This window comes from Uranotaenia lowii, chromosome 2, assembly GCF_029784155.1.
Source record: "Uranotaenia lowii strain MFRU-FL chromosome 2, ASM2978415v1, whole genome shotgun sequence".
NCBI lineage: Eukaryota > Metazoa > Arthropoda > Insecta > Diptera > Culicidae > Uranotaenia > Uranotaenia lowii.
Genome location: NC_073692.1, coordinates 49,568,281 through 49,580,239, shown reverse-complemented (window position 1 = coordinate 49,580,239; position 11,959 = coordinate 49,568,281).

The window sequence follows — 11,959 nt, the reverse complement described above, 5'->3', positions numbered from 1 at the left end:
AAGAGTGAATTCCAAAATCAAAATAGGAGCAACATTCTACACACACCTACCTTCAAAATGAGGGGTTTTCAGGTTTTTTAAATGCAAATTTGAAAGAATTACGTCAAGTTGATATTTGTCAAATTTTGACCGTATCACCCTTTAGGGAGGCTTTCTTCTAAATGTTAGATTGATTTTTGATTCATTCTTGATGGGCAAAGCCAAGAGTGGCTTGTTTCTGAAAAGCGGAAATTTTGACTGCATTTTGGAAACAAGCAAAAGTCCTGACTCACTGTGCAACGGTTGGAACAGTGGCTAGCCAGTCAGCTTTTTGATGTAAGGTGGCCTCCTTCTTGTCGTGAAGGAAAGTTTTATGTCAGTACACGAGGATTTTGGCGGCATATTGTGAAAAAAAAACGGGAAAGTAAAGCTACGTTTTATCAGTTTAAAATAGTTGTAAGTTAATATTTTAATTGTGTAACAATATTGTGAACAAAAGAAGGTGAAACTACAGATGGATTACGTCGAAAAGGTAAGCGAAATTAAACTTCACTTCGGGAACAAATTAAAGCAAGAAATTTGAAGGAGGACTTCCAAGGGAATCCCCATTTAGTTATTTCGTGATTACCTATTGTTTAAAAAATAAATAAATATTGAAGTTTCAAATATTTTCTGTTAAATGGGGAGTATCTAGTTTTAAGTTTTAATTTTCATTCTGTTTATAAATATTGCGCTCGTTATGGAATAAATAAATAACCAAGATGGCGTTCCGGATTATCCTGAAATACGAAGTCAAATATGACCAAATAACCCGATCGTAATTGCTGCTTTAAAAAATACTTTCCACTGGAACACATTAGATACAACCCCTCCCCCCCCCCCCCCTTATTTCGAGCTCCATATTGGAGGCAGTACGGTGTAAATTATACTGCACTAGGTAAGGTTCTTGAGGCGGCTTAACCAAACTTCCCCGAATTGACCATAGCACTAGCCCCAATCCGATAATCTGTTATCTGAATACATTTTTCACACGGAAAATAATAAAAAGGTAAAATTTACCGAGAAGCAGAGGTGATTTTTTTCCACCCTTTCGAGTTAAATTTTACCTTTTTTCATTCACTTAGCAAAAAGGTAAATTTTCCCTTTTTGATTTTCACAGTGGAAAAAAAGTTGATTCTATTTTTTCTCATCCACCTAGCAAAACGGTAACTTGTACCGCTGTTTTATTCACATTCCAAAAAGGTGAACGTCAGTTGGCTTAATCAATGGAATGGTTCAATTCACGGCGTGTTCGTTAATTGTTTTTTTTTAAATGCATCAGTCGATCGATTTTTTTGGTATTTGTATTCCAGCTTCTTCGGTAAGAATTATATTTTCTTTATAATTGTATTTTACTTTATTCATAATAGGAAAAATAAACCAAATGTATTAAACTATTTACACGTCCATCTTTTATTGTACCTGCTAGGATACTAGTTTTATATAACTAGACTTATTAGATTAGATTATATTGAATAAGTACCCGGGTATGTCAACAATAAAAGATGGAAAGTTTGATCATAATCGCATGACCCATTTGGTCATGTGGCTATGATTGGGCGGGGCTTATTGATAAGGAAAGTTACCTCGGGATGTGCAGCTAGGTCTCTGTCATTCTGAAATGGGTTTCTGGAATTTCAATAGAGCTAACACCACCAGCACCCGCGATTGAACAATTTTAATCAAATGGATTAAAATTGACTCCTTTGCATAACATACCTGCCAGTTCAGGGGGTCGTTGGTTGGATCACACACACACAAGGTGGCCTCCTTCTTGTCGTTGGCCTGGCTGGGCTGAGAGAACAACACTGGATTTTTGCGAAACCTACGAACGAAACGAAACGAAACGAAGGTGTTAAGAAGGGTGGCTTGGCGTGGGCGGCCTGCCTGCCGGTTGAATCCAGGCAGGGCGGGGCGGGGATCCAAATGCACAACGTTTGCATACTAATGGACCTAATCTAATCAACCGTCGTCGTCGTCGTCGTTGTCGCTCGCTGTTGCCTCGGAGAAGTTTCGGGCATCCTAACGGTTCCTTGGCGGGGGTGTTCCAGTTCCAGCATAAGTCTCCCCGGGTCCCGTGTCTATCCGCCCTGGTGGTGTGGTACCTACTATTGTTCGAAATCAAATTCGTTACGGCAGCAACGGTAGTTCATCATCGCAATATGCGAAGGGTTAGGTACACGGATGTCTTCTCGCGAGAGTCATGCGCACACTTCCGGAGCGGCAATCCCGACGAATGGTCCTAGGAACGGCACTCTGGAGAGTGATTGAGATGCTTCCAGCCAGTCCAGCATCCCTAAAATAAGAGAGAGTGTCGGCGGATGTCATTCCGTTGATGGCGATAATGATGATGATCCTGCTCCACGATGAGAACTTGGCCGTGTGAGAGCCAATGCCGCGCGAATTCCAGCTTTATCTGAAAACTGAAAAACTGAGCGCCCGACTGCAACTATAGTCCTTGCCGAGCGAGAAGCCATCATCTTCAGCTTATCTGACAACCAAAGCCCGCCAGAGTTGGTCCGTCCAGCAGCGCAGTGTTTGACCTCTTTGTGTTGTGTGTGCCATTTTCATTAAAGCCTAAAGTAAATCCATCCGGCCCAAGAAACGGGCAAACTTCAATTTCCGGGAAAACTGAACCGTGTGCTGTGTTCCTACCTACTTCCTTCGAAAGAAAGCAAGCAAGCAAGCAAGCAGCGGAACCGAAGCGTGTTCGATCTTTAATTAGTCCCTTGGAGCAATAATCCTTGTGTGTTATTGTTTCCTTTTTCCGGACGGCCAGCTTCTGGTCCATCCATCTGTGTTTGTTTGTTTCTTCGGCTGATCTCTCGGGGTCCTTTCCATATTGGTCCCAACGGTGGAAGTCTATAGTGGAATAAGAAAGGATATTCTTACCTCATTCTTAGATAGAGAGTGGAGGCATATTATTGTTGATTACATTGCTGTGTTCATTGGAACGCGTTCGTACGGTAAACGTGTTATTTGTGGATCTCCTTAAACATGTGGAACTACGGCTTCTACGGGTTCGATATGTGTGCAAGTAAGTTTGGTCAATTAATGCAGGTTTATTGAAATTTGTCAGCTTTAAGACACTTATGAGCCAAAGTTCGAGAGATGGTAATAAAAGATTCAACACTTGAATATGTTTTTTCGTGATTTTTGAAAAGGTCTGAGTTTTGGTTAGATTTTATATTTGTTACATTTGTTTTTGTAGTCTCAAAATGCGAAAAATGTCAAGAACCACAAAAGTGAAAAAAGTCTGATGAGAATCACAAAAATCATAAAACAATAAATGAAGCGCTTAGGATCAGAGGGGCTTCTTCTTATATTTTCAGAGGGGCTTTTTCTTATATTTTCGGAACTTGAGCAGTTTTTATTTATTCTAAAAACTGTTAAACAAAATTAAAAATCTGAGTTTTGCATCGCATGTATAGATTAAGAAATGAAGAATCGGTTGTAGAGTATCCATCTGACGATCTTTTCCCCGGGAATTCTTGGGATCCTGGGAAAAAATGAAGATGAAGATTTTAACACACTACTACATACGAAACCTTATCTATATGGTATCTAAATTATCAGGTAGTAGTGAATGCACATGCCAAAATCGGATGTTGCCAAAATCGAATGTTGCCAAAAACGAACGGGGTCTGTAGAATACTTCACCGAAAAGGTCTCGATTAGGCAAATCTACATAGATCACAAAAAAAATGATATAAATATCAAAGTGTTAAAAATTACCAAAAATAATTACAATCTGTTCAGGTGTTCAAATATCATTATAAAACTGAACATTAAAATGATTTGTAAGAAAGCATAATATAAAAATGAAAAATAAAAGAAAAAAAAACAAATAAAATAAAAACACTAAAAAAAATGAAGAAAATATGAAAAAATGATAAAAAATGACAAAAATAAAAATGGAAAAAAATTATAATAAAAATAAAAAAAATATGATAAAAATGAAAAAAATACAGACCTCGTTCGATTTTGGCAACATTCGATTTTGGCAACATCCAAGCAAAAACCGTTCGATTTTGGCAACATCCAAAAACAAGGTTTTTTTGTAACTTTTTTATTTTTATTTTCATTTCAAATTAATCAAAATAAATGTAAAACGTAATATTAGCATGAAATTTTTCAATTCGGCTTATTTATAATAGTTTTAAACTGTAAAAACACGAATTTTTCCATGTTTTACTGCTTAAAACTTACATAATTGAACCAAATTGAAAATTTTTATGCTAAGATAAGGTTTTACATCAATTTTGAATAATTTTAAATATAAATTTGAAATAAAAAAGTGACAAAAAAAAACCGTTCGATTTTGGCAACATTCGATATTGGCAACATAAAATTTTCGGGCATGTTGCCAAAAACGAACGGGGTCTGTATAATAAAAATGAAAAAAATTATAATGAAAATGAAAAGAAAAAAATGAAAAAATAAAATAAAAATGAAAAAAATAGAATAAAAATTGAAAAAAAAATTAATAAAAATAAAAAAATTAAAAAAAGAAAAATGATAATAAATTTAAAAAAAACTAGCAAAAAATATATATATGAAAAAAACTATAAATTAAAAAAATTTAAATTAAAAAAATTATAAATGAAAAAAAAATTGAAAATGAAAAAAAAATTGAAAATGAAAAAAAAATTGAAAATGAAAAAAAAATTGAAAATGAAAAAAATTGAAAATGAAAAAAAATAAAATAAAAAAAAATAAAATAAAAAAAAATAAAATAAAAAAAATAAAAAAAAAATAAAAAAAAAAATAAAAAATTACATAAAATAAAAATGAAAAAATAAATAAAATAAAAATGAAAAAATAAATAAAATAAAAATGAAAAAATAAATGAAATAAAAATGAAAAAATAAATAAAATAAAAATGAAAAAATAAATAAGATAAAAATGAAAAAATAAATAAAATAAAAAAATAAATAAACTAGAAATGCAAAAAAAATAAAAAAAAAATGAAAAAATAAATGAAATGAACATAAAAAAAAATTAAAAAAAAAATTAAAAAAAATTAAAACTATGAAAAAAAAACTGAAAAAAAATTAAAACTATGAAAAAAAAATAAATATCAAAATAAAACTTTAAAAATGAATACAAATGATAAGAAAATTTAAACGGAAAACAAAATAATAATTTAAAAAAAATGAAAAACAAAATAAAAACAATAAAAGAAAAAAAATAAATCAAAATAAAAAAAAAATAAAAGTTTCAAAATTAAATATAAAATGATAAAAAAAAGAAATAATGAAAAAAAGAAATAATAAAAGAAATAATAAAAGAAATAATAAAAGAAAAAAAAGAAATAATAAAAGAAAAAAAAGAAATAATAAAAGAAAAAAAAGAAATAATAAAAGAAAAAAAAAGAAATAATAAAAGAAAAAAAAGAAATAATAAAAGAAAAAAAAGAAATAATAAAAGAAAAAAAAAGAAATAAAAAAAGAAAAAAATAGAAATAATAAAAGAAAAAAAAAGAAATAATAAAAGAAAAAAAAAAATAATAAAAGAAAAAAAAGAAATAATTAAAAGAAAAAAAAGAAGAAATTAAAAGAAAAAAAAAACAAATAATAAAAGAAAAAAAAATAATAAAAGAAAAAAAAAAGAAATAAAAAATAATAATAAAAGAAAGAAAAAAGAAATCAAAAGTGAAATAAAGAAAAAAAGGAAAAAAGAGAAAAAAAGAGGAATAAAGAGAAAAAAAGAGGAAAAAACAGGAAAAAAATAGAAAAAAATAAAAAAAATAAAAAAATAGAAAAAAAAATAAAAAAATAGAAAAAAAATAAAAAAATAGAAAAAAAATAAAAAAATAGAAAAAAAATAAAAAAATAGAAAAAAAATAAAAAAATAGAAAAAAAATTAAAAAATAGAAAAAAAATAAAAAAAAATAAAAAAAATAAAAAAAATAAAAAAAATAGAAAAATAGAAAAATTAACAAAATAGAAAAAAATAAAAAATTAACAAAAAAATTAAAAATTAAAAAAAATTGAAAAAAAATATAAAAAAACTAAAAAAGAATAAAAAAAAATTTAAAAAAAAATAAAAAAAAATTCAAAAATTGAAAAAAATTTGAAAAAAATAAAAAAAAAGAAATAAAAATAAAAATGAAAAAAAAATTAAATAAAAAAAAAGAATTAAAATGAAAAAAAAATTTAATGAAAAAAACATTCAATTGAAATAAAAATTAAAAGGAAAAAAAAAGAAAAAAGAAAAAAAAATTAAAGAGAAAAAACACAAAAATACAAAAAAAAACATCAATATGAAAGAAATACATACATAAAAATGAAAACAAAACCAAATTTGAAAAAAAACATCATGAAAATGAAATCAAAACATCAAAATGTAGAAAAGAACATAAAAATAAACATTAAAATAAACAGAAAATCATAAAATCTTAATGACAAAAACTGGTTTTACTGTTAAGCGTAGTCCATTATCTCAGTTTAATCGATTTTAACTTCTACATTTATCATTTTTGCACGACGTTATTTTTTTCACTAATATATTATTTGTTTCTTTTTTTTTTTCTTTCAGTAACCGATCCCAATCAAGCGGTTATTGCGCAGCAAAAGCGTCACATTGCTGGTGCAGGGTAAGTTTCACTGTTTGTTTTTCATCCAATTCGCTATTGAAAACAATAGCCTTGATGATTGTTGATGACATGTGATGATGATAAATGTGATACAAATGTTTACATCAGCTTCGTTCAATCGTAAGTAAAAATTGGGTTCAACTGGTTTCTGTCAACTGATAAAGGGTGATACGGTCAAAGTTTGGTCAAGGGAAAACGCGTGTAAATCGGTGAAATCGTTTATTTAAAAAATCAAATTAAATTTTTTTTCAGGTTTAATTAGTATAAAATTCAGGAAAAATATTCAGTTAGGCTTCCGCTTTTCCAAATCCGAATTGCCGGGCCTTACGCTTAACCCCTGCCATCAGATTTTGTACAGCCACCTTGTCCACCTTCTTCGCCGCAGAAAGCCAGTTTACCTTGAACTGCTGCTCGTCCTAAGCAGTTTTATTGGTCTTCTTTAGGTTCCGCTTGACAATAGCCCAGTATTTCTCAATTGGGCGGAGCTCTGGCGTGTTGGGAACTACCTGCACGTTGTTGGCGGCGTACCACTTCATGGACACCCACCCACCCATGGTGGATAACCAACATACATACATACATACATGATATCTATACATTTTCATGTTATATCTGTTGAATTTTTTTTTTGAATTTTGAAATATAATAAAAAATGAATTTTAACAAATTCACTACACATTGTTTTCATATCATCGGTATTGGAAACAAGTGCGTCTTATCGGTCTTTATTCGAAGTTGTTATTTCGGGCGATATTAAATTCCTTGATAGTTGGTTTAACGCTGTAACCAATCAACGGAACACGTAGTGTTATAGAAAGGTGGAGGAATCCCCTAGAGTGCGTGCTATTCACAGTATTCGGACAATTCTATTTCTCGGCTAGTGACATCAGTTGTGCATTGTTTTGGTTATTCCGGCTGAATCCAAGACAACTAGAGGGCAGCTGCATGCAATATTGCTTGCAAGTAAAGCTTGCCTGGCTAAATCTTTAGCCACCTGGTTGCGAGCGAAAAGCTTCGCCATCAGCATCACCTCCTTGTCGCCAGTGAGACATCTGCTGGAAAACGGCGGAAGCTCTAACCAAATTTCGAATACGTAAGACACCATACGCCTCCATCGTAGAAACTGCCGGGTAGAGCGTGGTAGATCGCATCGATCGAATTATTCGAATTGATTATTTCCGTACCGAGCTTGCTTGTACCTTTCGGACGTCTTGGGCAAGTCTTGAAGAAAAAGGGTAAAACGTCCTCTACTTTAGGTTGTACCTTCAACGCTTGGCCAAAGTAGATTTTTTAGGAAAAAGCGTAGTCGTTACCCGTCTAGGCGGAAACGCAATACCGGTCACTTGTACCTTTAACCCTTGGGTGAACCGAAGAATTTTAAGGTGAAAGGGTAGACGTTCCTCACTACGGTGAAAACGCACTGGTTTGTTTTTTAATCATCGCTGAAAGAAACATTGATCTGAGGCTTACTTATAGACAAAACTAGCTGGGCAGCCGTCATGGCGGCACCCAGCACCCCCGCGGGGGTGACCACGACAGGTGATCCTCCTGACCGAAATGACAGAACTCTGCCAGAATATTTGGATCCCATGGGATCATTCGGAAAGCTTATTATTCTGTCTTTAGTAGCAACCGATGAACAGCAGCCATTGCCGAAAAATCCCTTCATAATAAGCAAATCCCTTGACCAATCTGTAGGGAAAATTGAAGCCGCGTACACCGAAAATAACGGAACAAAGTACGTTATCAAAACGCGTAGCTCCAAGCTAGCTGCAAAACTATTGCAATTGAGCGAATTGATTGATGGCACGAAAGTTTCGATAACCCCTCACCCTGTCCTGAACGTAAGCCGCTGTGTGATAAGCTGCAAAGAAGCCAAAGACCTTCCAGATCAAGAACTGGCAACAGAACTTTCTTCGCAAGGTGTGATAAAAGTTCGTCGAATAACGCGCATGGAGAATAACCGCAGAATCAATACTCCAACTGTTGTATTGACGATCTCTGGAACAGTTATTCCAAAGGAAATCCGTGTCGGAATCATAAACTGCAGAACTCGCTTGTTCTACCCATCCCCACTAGTATGCTTTCGATGCTGTACATATGGACATACTAAAGACAGATGTACCAACGAACCATCCTGTAGAAACTGCTCCAAAACCCATGATACCGCACCCCAGGATACCGAAACCCATGATACTGAAACTCATGATACCGAAAAAGAGGAACAATGTCGAGAAAATCCCTATTGCAAGAACTGCAAAGGAAGTCATTCTCCCATTTCGAGAAATTGCCCACTGTACCGTAGAGAAGAAGAGATCGTCAAAATTAAAATTGATAGTGGTATAACGTATGGAGAAGCCAGAAAAGCGTATGCCCAAAAACACTCTGAAAACTCCTACGCAAATGTCTGCGGAGCACAACAGCGACTTGATCAAACACGTAGAGATCTCGAAAAAGATCTACAGATTACAAAATTGATGAAAGAAAACGCAGCGCTCAAAGAAAAGCTACCGCAAGTAAACGAAGTAAAGGAAATTGAAAACTTACGAATCGAAATCGAAAAACTACGGAAAATTGCAAAGGAATTCTATGAACTCAAAGCAAAGCTTAAATCCGCAGAAGAAGATTTGGAAATTTCCGAAAGCGAATCCGATCAAGAAATGGAACTGGTTGAGGAACATCCTCCTCTCACCCAAACAAAATCGGGAATTTTCGAGGACACACCGAAGTTTAAGAAACAAAAACTTAGTTCTAAAAACTCGCTACAGCCAACTTTATCCACGGAATCCGAAGAAAATGTTGAAAGCCAATACCAACCCGTAGTTAAACGAAGAGGTCGACCCCCGAAGAACAAAAATGGTCAGCCAGCCACACGTTAATTGCACTACGAATGACCCTGCTCTTGAATATGGACACGACTACGGAATGCGGAACACAGAAATAGGAATATACGGCATCGAATCACGCAACCCAATAGGAAATTCTCAAGGAACGACTGGAATAACAAGACAACCCCAAAACACCCAGAACTGGTTGGGGACCGGTGAACAGATAGAAACCCCCCCACTTCTGAATACAGGAGAAGACGATCGAGGAAGCGGGAGCGGGAGCGGGGATATCATCCCTCAACCTGTGTTTCGTCAGCCTACTCATCACTCTGCCAGTTCTGGAATACCCACAGCGCTAAACTCGCCACCGGCTCTTATTTCTTGGAACATTCAAGGATTAAGACCCAAGAAAGCCGAATTGGATCTTCTTATACAAGAAAACCAGCCACGAGTCTTATGCCTTCAGGAAACAATGTGCCAACCTCATCATAATCCTCGCATTTCGGGATACAACATATATCATTGCCCACGTTTGACTGGTAATAGAGCAGCAGGGGGAGTTGTAGTTGCAGTAAAGAATAACATTGATAGCACAGAAATAGAGCTTGAAACAGCATTCGAAGCGGTAGCGATTAAAATCGGAGCGCCATTCAATGTGAATATTTTGAATATCTATCTTTCACCAAGTGAGAACATAGATTATGCGAATCTAGCAAGCCTTATCAACCAAATCCCAATGCCGATGCTGCTAGTCGGAGACTTCAACGCCCACCACCCTCTGTGGGGCTCCAATCATGTTAGCGTGCGTGGCAGAATGATTGCCGAATTTATCGAGGAAAATAGCCTAGTTATGCTGAATAACGGAGAACCAACTTACGTCGACCAAAGACACGGAAGTTCATCCTGTTTAGACCTAGCATCGTGCTCAGAGGAACTAGCAGGACAACTGGAAATGAGCGTGCTACCAGATAGCTATGGCAGCGACCACATGCCGATATGTATTACTTTTCCTGGAAGCATCAGACCACAAAACAGCCGACCGAGGTGGAAAATTGAAGACGCCAATTGGGAGCAGTATCAAACTGCGCTCAATTTCGAACGAGATGATAATGTTGTTTGCCAGTTTGAAAAAATTATGAAAACAATCTTAGAGGCAGCCGAGCTATCCATCCCAAGGACGAAAGGACTTCAAGGAAAAAAATGTGTCCCATGGTGGAATGATGAAATTGCAAAACTTGTTAAAACCAGAAGAAAAGCGTTGAGACAGCTGAAATCCAATGGATCAAGCCAAGAGCAACTAAAAGAGGTCTATCGAACAGCTAATATAGCTGCGAAAGAAGCTATAACCAAAGCCAAAAGGAAATGCTGGGAAGAATTAGCTGAGACGTTCTCTTCCCAAACGCCGCTAAAGGAAATGTGGGGAAACTACCGGAAAATACAGGGCAAAAAGCGGAGCAATCAAATTAACTGTATCCATTACGGAGGTGAAACGGCAACAGATCCTGAAGCCATCTGCCGCCTTTTAGGCGACGCATTTCAGAAAGTCTCCAGCATTCGTTCATACGATAGAGCGTTTCTCAACTACAAACAGCAAATTGAGTCTAATGTGCTCACAGTACCCGAAGACTCAGGCGCACACAACCGGAAGTTTAGTAGTAACGAACTCGACGAGGTATTAGAAGGACTAAAAGGCTCTTCACCAGGACTTGATAATATTCACTACGCGATGATCACTCATCTTCCCATTGATGGTAAAGCACTGCTCTTGGATACATACAATCGTTTTTGGGACGAATGTATCTACCCGGAAGAATGGACCAAATCACTGGTTGTCCCCATTTTCAAAGGAAAGGGACAACGATCAGATCCCCTAAACTATCGCCCAATCTACCTCAACAGCTGCATGAGCAAGGTCTTCGAGAGAATGATTAATAATCGCCTCGTTCATCTCTTGGAAACAAGAGGACTGTTATATCACCACCAGTATGCGTTTCGAAAAGGAAGAAGTACGACGGACCACCTTTGTACTCTAGAAGAAATCATACGAAAAGCTTTCAGTGAAAATAAAGTAGCCCAAGTAGCTTATCTGGATATCACCAAAGCTTACGACTCAACGTGGCGCAGACTGTGTTTACAACAGCTAGCAAGCAACAACATCGGTGGGAAAATGCTAAGTTTCCTACAAAAAATGCTGCGGAAAAGACTATTTCAAGTGTCAGCTAACGGAAAAGTGTCAAGCAACAAGACGATGGAGACCGGACTGTGCCAAGGATCCGTGCTCAGCGTAACCCTGTTTCTTTTGGCGATAAACACCCTCACCAATGACTTGCCACAAAACATCCAATGCTTGATATATGCCGATGATGTGATTTTGATTGCTACCGGAAATGACGCATCTCGATATCTGCAGAAAATAGCGCAACTGTCGTGTATCGTACGCCTCGACACAAGAAACCGTCGAATCAAAGCAACCTAAAATTGAACGGGATCAAAATGCCTCGTAAAAATAGCCATA